The 12,559-nt window shown below is 37.9% G+C and overlaps 1 long non-coding RNA gene across 1 annotated transcript in view; it reads left to right on the top strand.

Moving 5' to 3' along the window:
• Positions 1-2,436: 2,436 nt before the first annotated feature.
• Positions 2,437-12,559, top strand: part of LOC141372647 (uncharacterized) — a 60,047-nt gene continuing 49,924 nt past the window's right edge. The window contains exon 1 of the long non-coding RNA XR_012378012.1: positions 2,437-2,582. This is a non-coding gene — a long non-coding RNA (uncharacterized lncRNA). The remainder of the gene's footprint in view (positions 2,583-12,559) is intronic.

The following is a 12,559-nucleotide window of genomic DNA, read 5'->3' on the forward strand; positions in this document are numbered from 1 at the left end:
GCAGAACTTACATTATTTTACAACTACCTATTACTGTTCTGCTCAAGTTTCCCTGATTTGTACACAATGAGCTGTTAACAATGAGTACCATTAATTTTTATTGTCAAAATCAGATGCTGCAGTGATTGCAAAATAAAATTACTGCTGAATCATTCTGGACTAATACAGCATTGAGAGCTGAATTCACAGGCATGTGACCAGTAGATGTCCAAGTGCACAGGGCCCCGCACTGGGTTGGGGGGGCATGCCTGGTTTCAAGCAGGAGATACACTCACTTGTGTATGCGCTCAGGAGGCTGCATGAGCTCAAGACTCTGGTGAGCCAATAATCCATAGGAAAGGAGTTCAGCGAGACTCAGTTCAAGTACAAGGTGAGAGCGTGAGGTCTATGACTAAGCGTGGGTACCAACAGAACTGGGAGGCCAGGCTTTTCACGTGAAACAGATCTTGGTTTTGCTTAAAGAAGGCGATGGTGTTCTAAGAAATGCCAACAACCAAGGGACCCTGAGGTATTCTTTCTTACTCCTAAATCACTTTGCCATTTTAACCAACCACTTAAATGATGACACAGAAGGAAAGGGAAATGGAGGGCAACCCATAACTCCTTTTCCTTTCAGTTCTTCCTCATCGTTAGCCAAAAGCAGAAGGTGTTGGTTGACTGTGCGTGAATAAAGAACCAAAACAAAAACGTTTCATTGGCTTGTGTAGTGTTACCCTGTCCTGGTAAGAATGGAATACACATGCATATACAAGCTATGAGATACAAGCTGTGTGATTTTGGGAATTCTGTAAAGGACTAAAATGCTCTTACATTTACATTTAAAATGTCATTGTACAAGATATTAATAAATGGTAAAATTCATGCTCATAACTTAAAGTATTATTTTTCTTTACTTAGACTGACATTAAATAGCAAATAAAAATACCATGAGAAGTCAGACAGACACTGCAGAAAAAAATGGAAAAACCTCTATGTGTTGGTATCTTTAAAGTCATCTTTTTTCTGCATTTTGAACAAGCTGCTCCCTGTTTCCATTTCTCACTGAGCCCCACAAATTAGGAAGGTGGTGTTGACAGTACTCTTTGTTGAAAATCTGCTGGTTCCTAGAATGTTTTTCCCTTACTGATACTACACTTTGCTGTTGAGGTTAGGATTCCAACAAAACCAATGTTGACAACACCAAAAAGTAGAACGCATTCTCAAGAGCTGTTGTTTAATAACTAAACATGTCCTTAACTTTGGAAACCAAGGTTGTTTAAAATAGTTCCCTTGAGACTTATCGAAAAGTTTGATGTCAGTTGTCCTTCTTCCTAGGATTCATACATTCTGACATATTCAATCTAGCTTGAAGCAGGCAAAATAGAGAGCTATGGGGGAAAAGTGTGCTGTGGTCTGGGGTATAGGTGGAACCTAAGCAAATATAAAATAATTTCTTGTTGACAATAGAATTATGGAAATCTGGTCTATATAATTCTCAATATTGACATAAATATGTCAAAAATAGACATCCTTGATAGAGACAGTGTTGCTATTTATACTGCTTTTTATCAAAATGATATTTGAGATGTCCTAAATGATATGCTGAAGAATTACCTTTTATATGTAGTTAAAAATAAAGCTTTTCACTTTTAAAATGTTTCTGAAACAAACGTGACCAGTATAAAAATCCTTAAAAAGTGCCTAAGCACTAGCTATTACAGAAACTTGAGAAGCAGTTTCTCACGTAAATAGTGTACAGCACGTGTGAGCAGAATAAGGTGCTAACAGAGTCATCAAAATATAACAAATGCACATTCTGGATGCCTGTTCATTCTGCAGAAGGCGACAACAATCCTTGTTCTTAAGTTCAGACTCCGAGCCTGAAGATTCTGACAAGTGAAACGCCTTCTTGGGATGCCTGGGTGGCTCAGTTGGTTAAGCAGCTGCCTTCGGCTCAGGTCATGATCCCAGAATCCTGGGATCGAGTCCCAGGTAGGGCTCCCCGCTCCCCGCTCAGCGGGGAGCCTACTTCTCCCTCTGCCTGCTGCCCCTCCTGCTTGTGCTCTTTCTCTCTCTCTCTCTGACAAATAAATAAATAAAATCTTTAAAAAAAAAAAATGCCTTCTTGAGCCCATTCTGTTCCAAATTTTTTAAGGGGGTCGAATTCTAGTCAGTATCTCAGCACTCCCACAACTTGTCGTCAGAGGATGGCATAATCATAATCATAATCATAATCAGAGGTTCCCTGTTATTATAGCAGGTAAGTTTTACAATGTTGGGAGAGAAGAGATAAATGTCATGAAGGATGTTTATAAAGAAAAGGACTTGCGATGCTTCTGTGCTACATCTTTTAAAAAAGGCAAGAACATGGCATATTCTAGGCAAGCTGCCCAGTACATTCTGCACTGTGCATAAACGACAGGCTTGGCTGTGCAGGAAAGCGCTATGACTTAGAGACATGGCAGATGAACACAGCTCTAGAGAGCTGGCTCAGGGTAGTGCTGCTGACACACATCGCAGGAGGAAGGCTGGATGCAGCAGCGGAGAGCCGTGTTTAATATAAAACATTGCATCCAATGCTGAGTTTATGGGCTGGCTGCAGAGTAAGTGGTTTCTGCTTCTATATCTAGTTAAGTATCAGGTACTGGTACAAGAAATGTAAGATTTTCAGATGAACCTGTTCGCATTGCTTCAATGTGTGCTCTACTCTGTTTTCTTTAGACTATCTAATGACTTGTGCCATTACAAATAATTTAGTTTGAATTAACTAATTAGTATATTGTGCAAGTATCCAGAATTCTTTTTTTTTTTGCTCTGTTTGTATTAGAGGGTTGATAAGGTCCTAGATTTATCAACCTATTTATTTTTAATTTTTTAGCTTTGAAAATTACAGTCTTCACCATTTTTAAGTATACAATTTAGTAGTGTTAACTTTATTCATATTGTTAGGCAACAGGTCACTAGAAATTTTCATCTTGCAAAACTGAAACTCAGTACTATTGAATAACTCATTTCTGCCCCCACCCTCAGTCCCTAGCAACCATCATTCTAATTTCTGCTTCTGTGAGTTTGACATATACCAGAACCATACAGTATTTTTCGTTTTATGACTGGCTTATTTCATTTATCATAATGTCTTTGAGTTTTGTCCGTATTGTAGCATATGGCAGGCTTTCCTTTTATATAAAGATGAGTCATTTTCCATTTTATGTATGTACCATATTTTCTTTATTCGTTCATCCATGGACCTTTGGGTTACCTCTACCTTTTGGCTATTGTGAGTAGAGTTGCAATGAGCATGGGGGTGTAAATAGCTCTTCAAGATACTATTTTCAATTATTTCAGATATACACTCAGAAGTAGGATTGCTAGCTCATATAGTAATTGTATTTTTAATTTTTTGAAGAAACTCCCTATTGTTTTCCTTAGCAGCTGCCCCATTTTACATTGCCACCTGAAGTGCCCAAGTGTTCCAGTTTCTCCACATCTTCAGCAGTACTTGCTACTTGCGCTTTTTTTGGTTTGTTGGTTTGGTTTGGTTTTTCTTTTTTATAGTGGCTTCCTAATGATTCTGAGATGATATTACATTGTGGTTTTTATTTTTATTTCTCTAAAGATTACTGCATTGAACATCCTTTCATATGCCTGATGACCATTTGTATGTCTGCTTTGGAGAAATGTCTATTAAACTCTTGCCTATTTTTAAATTGGATTATGTGTTCTTGTTGTTGTTGTTGTTGTTGAGTTGTAGGAGTTATTTATGCAGTCCAGATATTAGCTCCTAGTCAGTACATTATTTGCAAGTATTTGCTCCCATTCTGTAGATTGCCTTTTCACTCTATTGTTTGTTTGTTTTTGTGCAGAGGAGATTTTCAGTTTGATGTCCCATTTGTCTATTTTTGCTTTTGCTGCCTATATTTTGATGTCATAGACAAGAAATCATTGTCAAATCCAACATCAGGAAGTCTTTTCCCTATGTTTTCTTCTAGGAGTTTTATAGTTTTAGGTCTTATGTTTAGTTTAAAGACTCATTTTAAGTTAATTTTTGTGCACGGTGTAAGGTAAGGGTCCAAGTTCATAATATTTCATGTGGATATCAACTTTTCCCAGGACCATTTGTTGAAGGGATTCTCCCTTCGCCATTGACTGGTCTCGCATCTTTGTCAAAGACCACTTGGCTGCACTTGCAAGGGTTTATTTCTAAGCTCTCTATTCCATTCTATTGGTCTATGTGTCTGTCTTTACCCTAGTACTACATGTGTTGATTATCATATTTTTGGAACATGTATTGAAATCAAGATGTGTGATGCCTCCAACTTCATTCAGATTTTGATGGGGACTGCATTGGATCTGTAAGTTGCTTTGAGTAGTATGGACATTTTAACAATATTGTATCTTCCCATCCATGAAGATAGCCAACGGATCCACAATTCTTAACATACTCTGCAACTGTGTAAATGGGGTTACAAAAGTGACTCTTCAAATGTTCTTAGAACTATTCTCCAATTTTACATAATTTGTGAGAACGAAAGTTGTATTTGGCTAAGTAAAGGAATCTTTGGAAATCAGTTCAGTTCTCCATAAAATATGCATCCATTTTACCTAATTTCAGTTTTAAAAGGCTTTTTTCCATGACAAGTAAAATCAGTATGAAAAGATCCCTATAACACATACAACTCCCTGTGTCCATCTTTTCACACATATAAATTTTTCACACATATAAATATAATATATATTCCTTTTTTAAGATTTATTTATTTATTTGAGAAAGAGAGAGAGTGAGCATGAATCAGGGAAGGGGCAGAGGGGGAGAATCTTCAAGCAGACTCCCCACTGGGAGTGGGGAGCATGATGAGGGGTTCAGTACCACCATCCCTGAAATCATGACCTGAACTGAAACCAAGAGTCAGACACTTAACCCATGTCCAGGAACATCCCATATATATTTCTATATATGTATATACATTATATATACATTATGTATAATTATATATATATATATATATAATATACATTATATAATATATTTAATATATATGAAACAGTGTGGCATTTATTTACTTATTTATTTATTTAGAGAGAATGAGAGTGGGGTGAGGATGGGGCAGAAGGAGAAGGAGAAAGAGAATCCTAAGCATGTTCCACACCCAGCACAGAGCCCAACGAGGGGCTTGACTTCACAGCCTTGAGATCATGACCTGAGCTGAAGTCCAGAGTTGGACACTTAACTGACTGAGCTACTCAGGCACCACGAAAAAGTGTGACTTTAAAAAAACTCCATAGCTGAGCTCTAAAATGAGATAAGGAAATTTACGACTTCCAAAAACAAAATAGAAACTCAGAAAATGATTAACATAACAATAAAAAATTAAAAAAAACACTAAAAAAAAAAGAAAGAAACTCAGAAAAGACAAAGTTGTCAATGGGAGCTGAAGTAGGAAAAAAAAAATCATGATTCTAAAAACCAAATATTGGCCTTAGAGACCAATTTTAATGACAACACAAAATTAGATAATTACGAAGTGTCAGCATTGTGAAGCTACAGAGGGATAGCAGTCTGACAAGGGTGTGAATGGCTAAAGAATCACGAAGAAACCATCTGAACTTTAAACTTGCCCCACGAGTTTTGTGGAGTCTTAGATAATGCTACTATATTTGTTTCCTTGGGCTGTGGTAATACAGTACCACAAACTTGGTGGCTTACAACAACTGAAATTTTTTCTCACATGGTTCTGAAAACCAGAAATCCCAAACAAGATGTTGGTCCCTTCTGCAGGTTCTGAGTCAGAATCTATCCCACACCTTTCTCCCAGCTTCTGGTGGATGCTTGACACTTCTTGGCTAATAGACACATCACTCCAATCTGTCTCCATCCTTACCTTACCTTCTCTGTATCTGAAATCTGTCACTCATAGCACATGGGCCATTGGATTTAGGGCACACCCTAAATTCAAGATGATTTCATTCTGAGATACTTAGTTACACCCACAAAGACCCTATTTCCAAATAAGGGCACATTCACAAGTACCAGGGATCAGGACTTGGAAGTATATTCTTTTTGAGGTCACTTAAACTATTACCAACATCATGGCAGAACATGAATCCAAACGTTAACACAATGTCAGTCCAGAATAAGTGAACTTCAGATGCTGGCCAAAGAAAACTTAAAATCTTGTCTGGACAATTCAGGATGGTGGGAACTCCAGTGAAAAATAACCCTGATAGAATATGAATTTACAGTTATTAACCATGTGAGAGGGAAAAAAGACAATCTCCACACCATAAAGATTATGTTTAAAATATTCAGAAATAAAAAAAAAACACATTTTACTGCCAAAGTGTATCTTCTTCCAAATGTCCATTGAGGCGAATCAGAATGGGGTACATCAATTTCTTGCTTTTTCTTTTTTTTCATCTTTTCTCTGTCACTCTCAATCCCTATCCCCCTTCCCTTCACCCTCTCCCTCCTTCTCTTAAAATCCTCCTTTTTCACCTTTTCCTCTTTTTTTCTCATTCTATTCTTTCTTAATTTCCATGATTGCAAGAAATAGTCCAAGATTAGGGCTGTATGATTTATGGCTTGCTGGCTATTTTCTATGAAAGAACAATATATGATTCTGATAGCTGGTTTTGTTCCTTCTTTTTCTCTTAGAAATAAAATGTTTCAAAATTAGAGTCCTCCTGGGTAAAATATTGCCATATAACATCTTACTGCCATCAAAAGAAAGAAGTTATAAAATACAAATAAGGATTTTAACCTCATCTCAATATACTAAGCTTCTTCGTGATTTTCACTGTTATGTTTTGATCAATTTCTTTCCTATGTATGTATCTTCAGAGCAATACCACTGTATTTGACCTTAAGCATTTCATGAAACTGGTCTTTTGTATTTGAATGTATTTGTATTCTGGCTTTAAGCGAGAACTTTTTTCCTAAGCAGTGAGAGTAATGTATCTTTACTCATTGTTTACCTTGTAGCTATTTATAGATTTATAGTCTAGTGACTCGAGTGTTTTATTCCATAGCATCTGAGTTTTCATAAATTTAACATCCCATTATTTTAAAGAATGGACACATACACAAATTGTCCAATCTTACTCCATAGGTTGTAAAAAACTTGTTGAAAGAAATGAAGAAAAAAATAAAATTATGACTTTGAATTTCAGAGAATATTATTAAAAACTAATCATCAGAATTCTCTCAGAAAATTGAAGACAACACTTCTTAAGTATACATACTGCACATAACTTTTTTAATTATCATGTTAACCAACACCGATTCTAATTAAGAAATGCTTCTGGGGGCGTGGAGCAAGATGGCAGAGGAATAGGAGACCTGGATTTCGTCTGGTCTCAGGAATTCAGCTGAATAGGGATCAAACCATTCTGAACACCTACGAACTCAACAGGAGATTGAAGAAAAGAATAGCAACAACTCTCTGAACAGAAAAGAGACCACTTTCTGGAAGGTAGGACGTGGGGAGAAGTGAATCCGAGGCGATATTTGGGAGGATAGACAGCGGGGGAGGGGGCCGCCGTTGGCCCCTTCTGGCAAGTGATAGAGCCGCGGAGCACAAAATCGGAACTTTTAGAAGGGCTCCGCTGAGGGACATCGATCCAGTGGCTAAGCTGGGGATGGAACCCTTGCTGGGACAGTGTGGTCTCAGGACCCTCAGGGTCATAGAAAGACCGGGCATGACTGAGTGCAGCAGAGCTCCCAGGTATCAGAGGAGGGAAGCCGGCTGCAGAGATGGAGCCGAGGCACGAGCTCTCAGCTCAGGGTTGCCATAAACCGTGATCTGCGGCCCAGTTGGGCCACTGCTCCTCCAGCAGGGACCCAACAAGCAGCAGATCCGGGGAGACTCCCCTTCCTCCCCTGGGGGGAGCAGCATGGGAGCGCACCACAGGGATCCACTGGGTTTGGAGACTCTGCACCGGGTCGGGTGCCAGAGATAGAAACGCTCGGTCACAGGCCGGGTGAGCACGGAGTGCGGCTGGAGACCAGGGAGACGGGAGTGACTTACTGCTTTTCTCCAGGGGTGCACTGAGGAGTGGGGCCCCGAGTTCTTGCCTCCTCAGGGGCGGAGATTGGGAGGCTGCCATTTTCGCTCTCATCCTGCAAAGCTGTACCAAGAGCTTGCAGGGAACAAAAGCTCCTGAGAGCAAACACGAGCAGATTACGTACCCCCGGACAGACAAGGCGGGGCAATTCCGCCTCCAGCAAAGACATTTGGAAACCATGACAACAGGCCCCTCCCCCAGAAGATCAGCAGGAACAGCCAGCCAAGACCAAGTTTACCGATCAATGAGAATGGCAGAACTCCAGCGCTAGGGGAATACAGCACATAGAATTAATGGCTTTTTTACCATGATTCTTTAGTCTTCCAAAGTTAATTTTTTTAACTTTTTTTAAATTTTTCTTTTTCCCTTTTTCAACCAACATCTTATCAATCCCTTTTTTTAAAAACATTTTTATTTTTCATTTTTAGAGTCATTATCTATTACTTCATAGTAGTTACCCTTATTATTGGCATATATATATATGTTGTTCCTCTTTAAAATTTTGAGATACAGTTTCTTCTAACAGATCAAAATATACACTAAATCTCTAGTGTATGGCTTTGTTCTAGAATTCTGCCTGATCACATTCTCTCCCCTTTGTTTTTCTTTCTTTCTTTTTTTTTAAATCCTCTTCTTTCTTTTTTCAAACAACTTCTTATCAATTCCTTTTATAAATTTGTTTGCAATTTTCATCTTTACAGTCATAGTCCATCCCTTCATTGTATCAACTCTTATTTTGTACATATGTAAGTCTTTCTTTCTTTAAAATTTTGGGAGGCACTTTCTTCTAACAGACCAAAATACACCCAAAATCTAGTGTGTGGCACTGATCTATGCATAAGCATGATCATATTTGATCATATTCTGTTTTTTGTTTTGTTTTGTAGTGTTTTTGTTTGTTTTTATCTTTTTCTTTTTCTTTCTTTTCTTTTTTTTCTTTCTTTTATCTTTCTTTTCTCCTGGTTTCAGGTCTTTTCTGATTTGTTTAGAGTATATTTTCTGGGGACGTTGTTACTCTGTTAGCATTTTGTTCTCTCATTCAACTATTCTCTGGACAAAATGACAAGATGGAAAAAATCACCTCAACAAAAACAACAAGAGGTAGTACCGACTGCCAGGGACCTACCCAGTATGGACATTAGCACAATGTCTGACCTAGAGTTCAGAATCATGATTTTAAAGATACTAGCTGGGCTTGAAAAAAGCATGGAAGTTATTAGAGAAACCCTTTCTGGAGAAATAAAAGAACTAAAACCTAACCAAGTCGAAATCAAAAAGGCTATTAATCAGGTGCAATCAAAAAAGGGGGCACTAACTGCTAGGATAAACGAGGCAAAAGAGAGAATCAGTGATATAGAAGACCAAATGATGGAAAATTAAGAAGCTGAGAAAAAGAGAGATAAACAACTACTGGATCATGAGGGCAGAATTCGAGAAATAAGTGATAACATAAGACAAAAAATATTAGAATAATTGGGATCCCAGAAGAAGAGAAAGAGAGAAATGCAGAAGGTATATTGGAACAAATTATAGCAGAGAACTTCCCTAATGTGGGGAAGGAAATAGGCATCAAAATCCAGGAGGCACAGAGAACCCTCTCTCAAAATCAATAAAATTAGGTCAAAACCCCAACATCTAATAGTAAAACTTCCGAGTCTCATAGACAAAGAGAAAATCCTGAATGCAGCTCAGGAGAAGAGATCTGTAATCTGTAGTGGTAGAAACATTAGATTGGCAACAGACCTATCCACAGAGACCTGGCAGGCAGAAAGGACTGGCATGATATCTTCAGAGCACTAAAGGAGAAAAATATACAGCCAAGAATACTATATCCAGCTAGGCTGTCATTGAAAATAGAAGGAGAGATAAAAAGCTTCCAGGACAAACAAAAACTAAAGGAATTTGCAAACATGAAACCAGCCCTACAAGAAATATTGAAAGGGGTCCTCTAAGCAAAGAGAACCTAAAGGCAGCATAGAACAGAAAGGAACACACTCAATATACAGTAACATTCACCTTACAGGCAATACAATGGCACTAAATTCATATCTTTCAATAGTTACTCTAAATGTAAATGGGCTATATGCTCCAATCAAAAGACACAGGCTATCATATTGGATTAAAAAACAAGACCCATTGATATGCTGTCTGCAAGAGACTCATTTTAGACCCAAAGACACCCCCAGATTGGAAGTGAGGGGGTGGAAAACAATTTACCATGCTAAGGGACACCAAAAGAAAGCTGGGGTGGCAATCCTTATATCAGACAAATTAGATTTTAAACCAAAGACTGTAATAAGAGATGAAGAAGGACACGATATCCTACTTAAAAGGTCTATCCAACAAGATCTAACAATTATAAATATCTATGCCCCTAACATGATAGCAGCCAATTATATAAGGTAATTAATAACAAAGGCAAAGAAACACACTGACAACAATACAATAATAGTGGGGGACTTTAACAGACCCCCTCACTGAAATGGACAGATCATCTAAGCAAAAGATCAACAAGGAAATAAAGACTTTAAATGACACACTGGACCAAATGGACTTCACAGACATATTCAGAACATTCCATCCCAAAGCAACAGAATACACATTCTTCTCTAGTGCCCATGGAACATTCTCCAGAATAGATCACATCCTAGGTCACAAACCAGGTCTCAACTGGTACCAAAACATTGGGATTATTCCCTGAATATTTTCAGACCACAGTGCTTTGAAACTAGAACTCAATCACAAGAGGAAAGTCGAAAAGAACTCAAATATATGGAGGCTAAAGAGCATCTTACTAAAGAATGAATGGGTCAACCAGGAAAATAAGGAGGAATTAAAAAAATTGATGGAAACCAATGAAAATGAAAACAACTGTTCAAAATCTTTAGGATGCAGCAAAGGCAGTCCTAAGAGGATATTATATAGCAATACAAGACTTTCTCAAGAATCAAGAAAGGTCTCAAATACACAACTTAACCCTACACCTAAAGGAGCTAGAGAAAAAACAGCAAATAAAGCCTAAACCCAGCAGGAGAACAGAAATAATAAAGATCAGAGCAGAAATCAATGAAATAGAAACCAAAAGAACAGTAGAACAGATCAACGAACCTAGGAGCTGGTTCTTTGAAAGAATTAACAAGATCGATAAACCCCTGGCCAGACTTATCCAAAAGAAAAGAGAAATGACCCAAATCAACAAAATCATGAATGAAAGAGGAGAGATCACAACCAACACCAAAGAAATACAAACAATTATAAGAACATATTATAAGCAACTATAGGCCAGCAAATTAGATAACCTGGAAGAAATGGATGCATTCCTAGAGATGTATCAACTACCAAAACTGAACTAGGAAGAAATAGAAAACCTGAACAGACCTATAACCACTAAGGAAATTGAAGCAGTCATCAAAAATCTCCCAACAAACAAAAGCCCAGGGCCAGATCGCTTCCCAGGGGAATTCTCCCAAACATTTAAAGAAGAATTAATACCTATTCTTCTGAAACTGTTCCAAAAAATAGAAATGGAAGGAAAACTTCCAAGCTCGTTTTATGACGCCACCATTACCTGAATCCCAACACCAGACAAAAACCCCATCAAAAAGAATTACAGACCAATATCCTTGATGAACATGGATGTAAAAATTCTCACCAAAATCCTAGCCAATAGGATCCAACAGTACATTAAAAGGATTATTCACCACGACCAAGTGTGATTTATCCTGGGCTGCAAGGTTGGTTCAAAATGGCAAATCAATCAACGTGATACAATACATTAACAAAAGAAAGAACAAGAACCATATGATTCTCTCAATAGATGCAGAAAAAGCATTAGACAAAGTACAGCATCCTTTCTTGATCAAAACTCTTCAGAGTATAGGGATAGAGGGTACATACCTCAATATCATGAAAGCCATCTATGAAAAACCTACAGTGAATATCATTGTCAATGTGGAAAAACTGAGAGCTTTCCCCCTAAGGTCAGGAACGTGGCAGGGATGTCCACTATCACCACTGCTATTCAACATAGTATTAGAAGTCCTAGCCACAGCAATCAGACAACAAATAGAAATCAAAGGCATCCAAATTGGCAAAGAAGAAATAAAACTCTCACTGTTTGCAGATGATATGATACTTTATGTGGAAAACCCAAAAGACTCAACCCAAAACTGATAGAACTCATACAGGAATTCAGTAATGTGGCAGGATATAAAATCAATGCACAGAAATCTGTGGCATTCCTATACACCAATAGCAAGACAGAAGAAAGAGAAATTAAGGAGTCGATCCCATTTACAATTGCACCCCAAACCATAGATACCTAGGAATAAATCTAACCAGAGAGGCAAAGGATCTGTACTCACAAAACTGTAAAATACTCATGAAAGAAATTGAAGAAGACACAAAGAAATGGAAAAACTTTCCATGCTCATGGATTGGAAGAACAAATATTGTGTAGATGTCAATGCTACCTAGAGCAATCTACACATGCAATGCAATCCCCATCAAAATACCATCC

This window comes from Callorhinus ursinus, unplaced genomic scaffold, assembly GCF_003265705.2.
Source record: "Callorhinus ursinus isolate GAN/ISIS: 27379988/994484 unplaced genomic scaffold, GSC_fseal_2.0 scaffold4, whole genome shotgun sequence".
Lineage (NCBI taxonomy): Eukaryota > Metazoa > Chordata > Mammalia > Carnivora > Otariidae > Callorhinus > Callorhinus ursinus.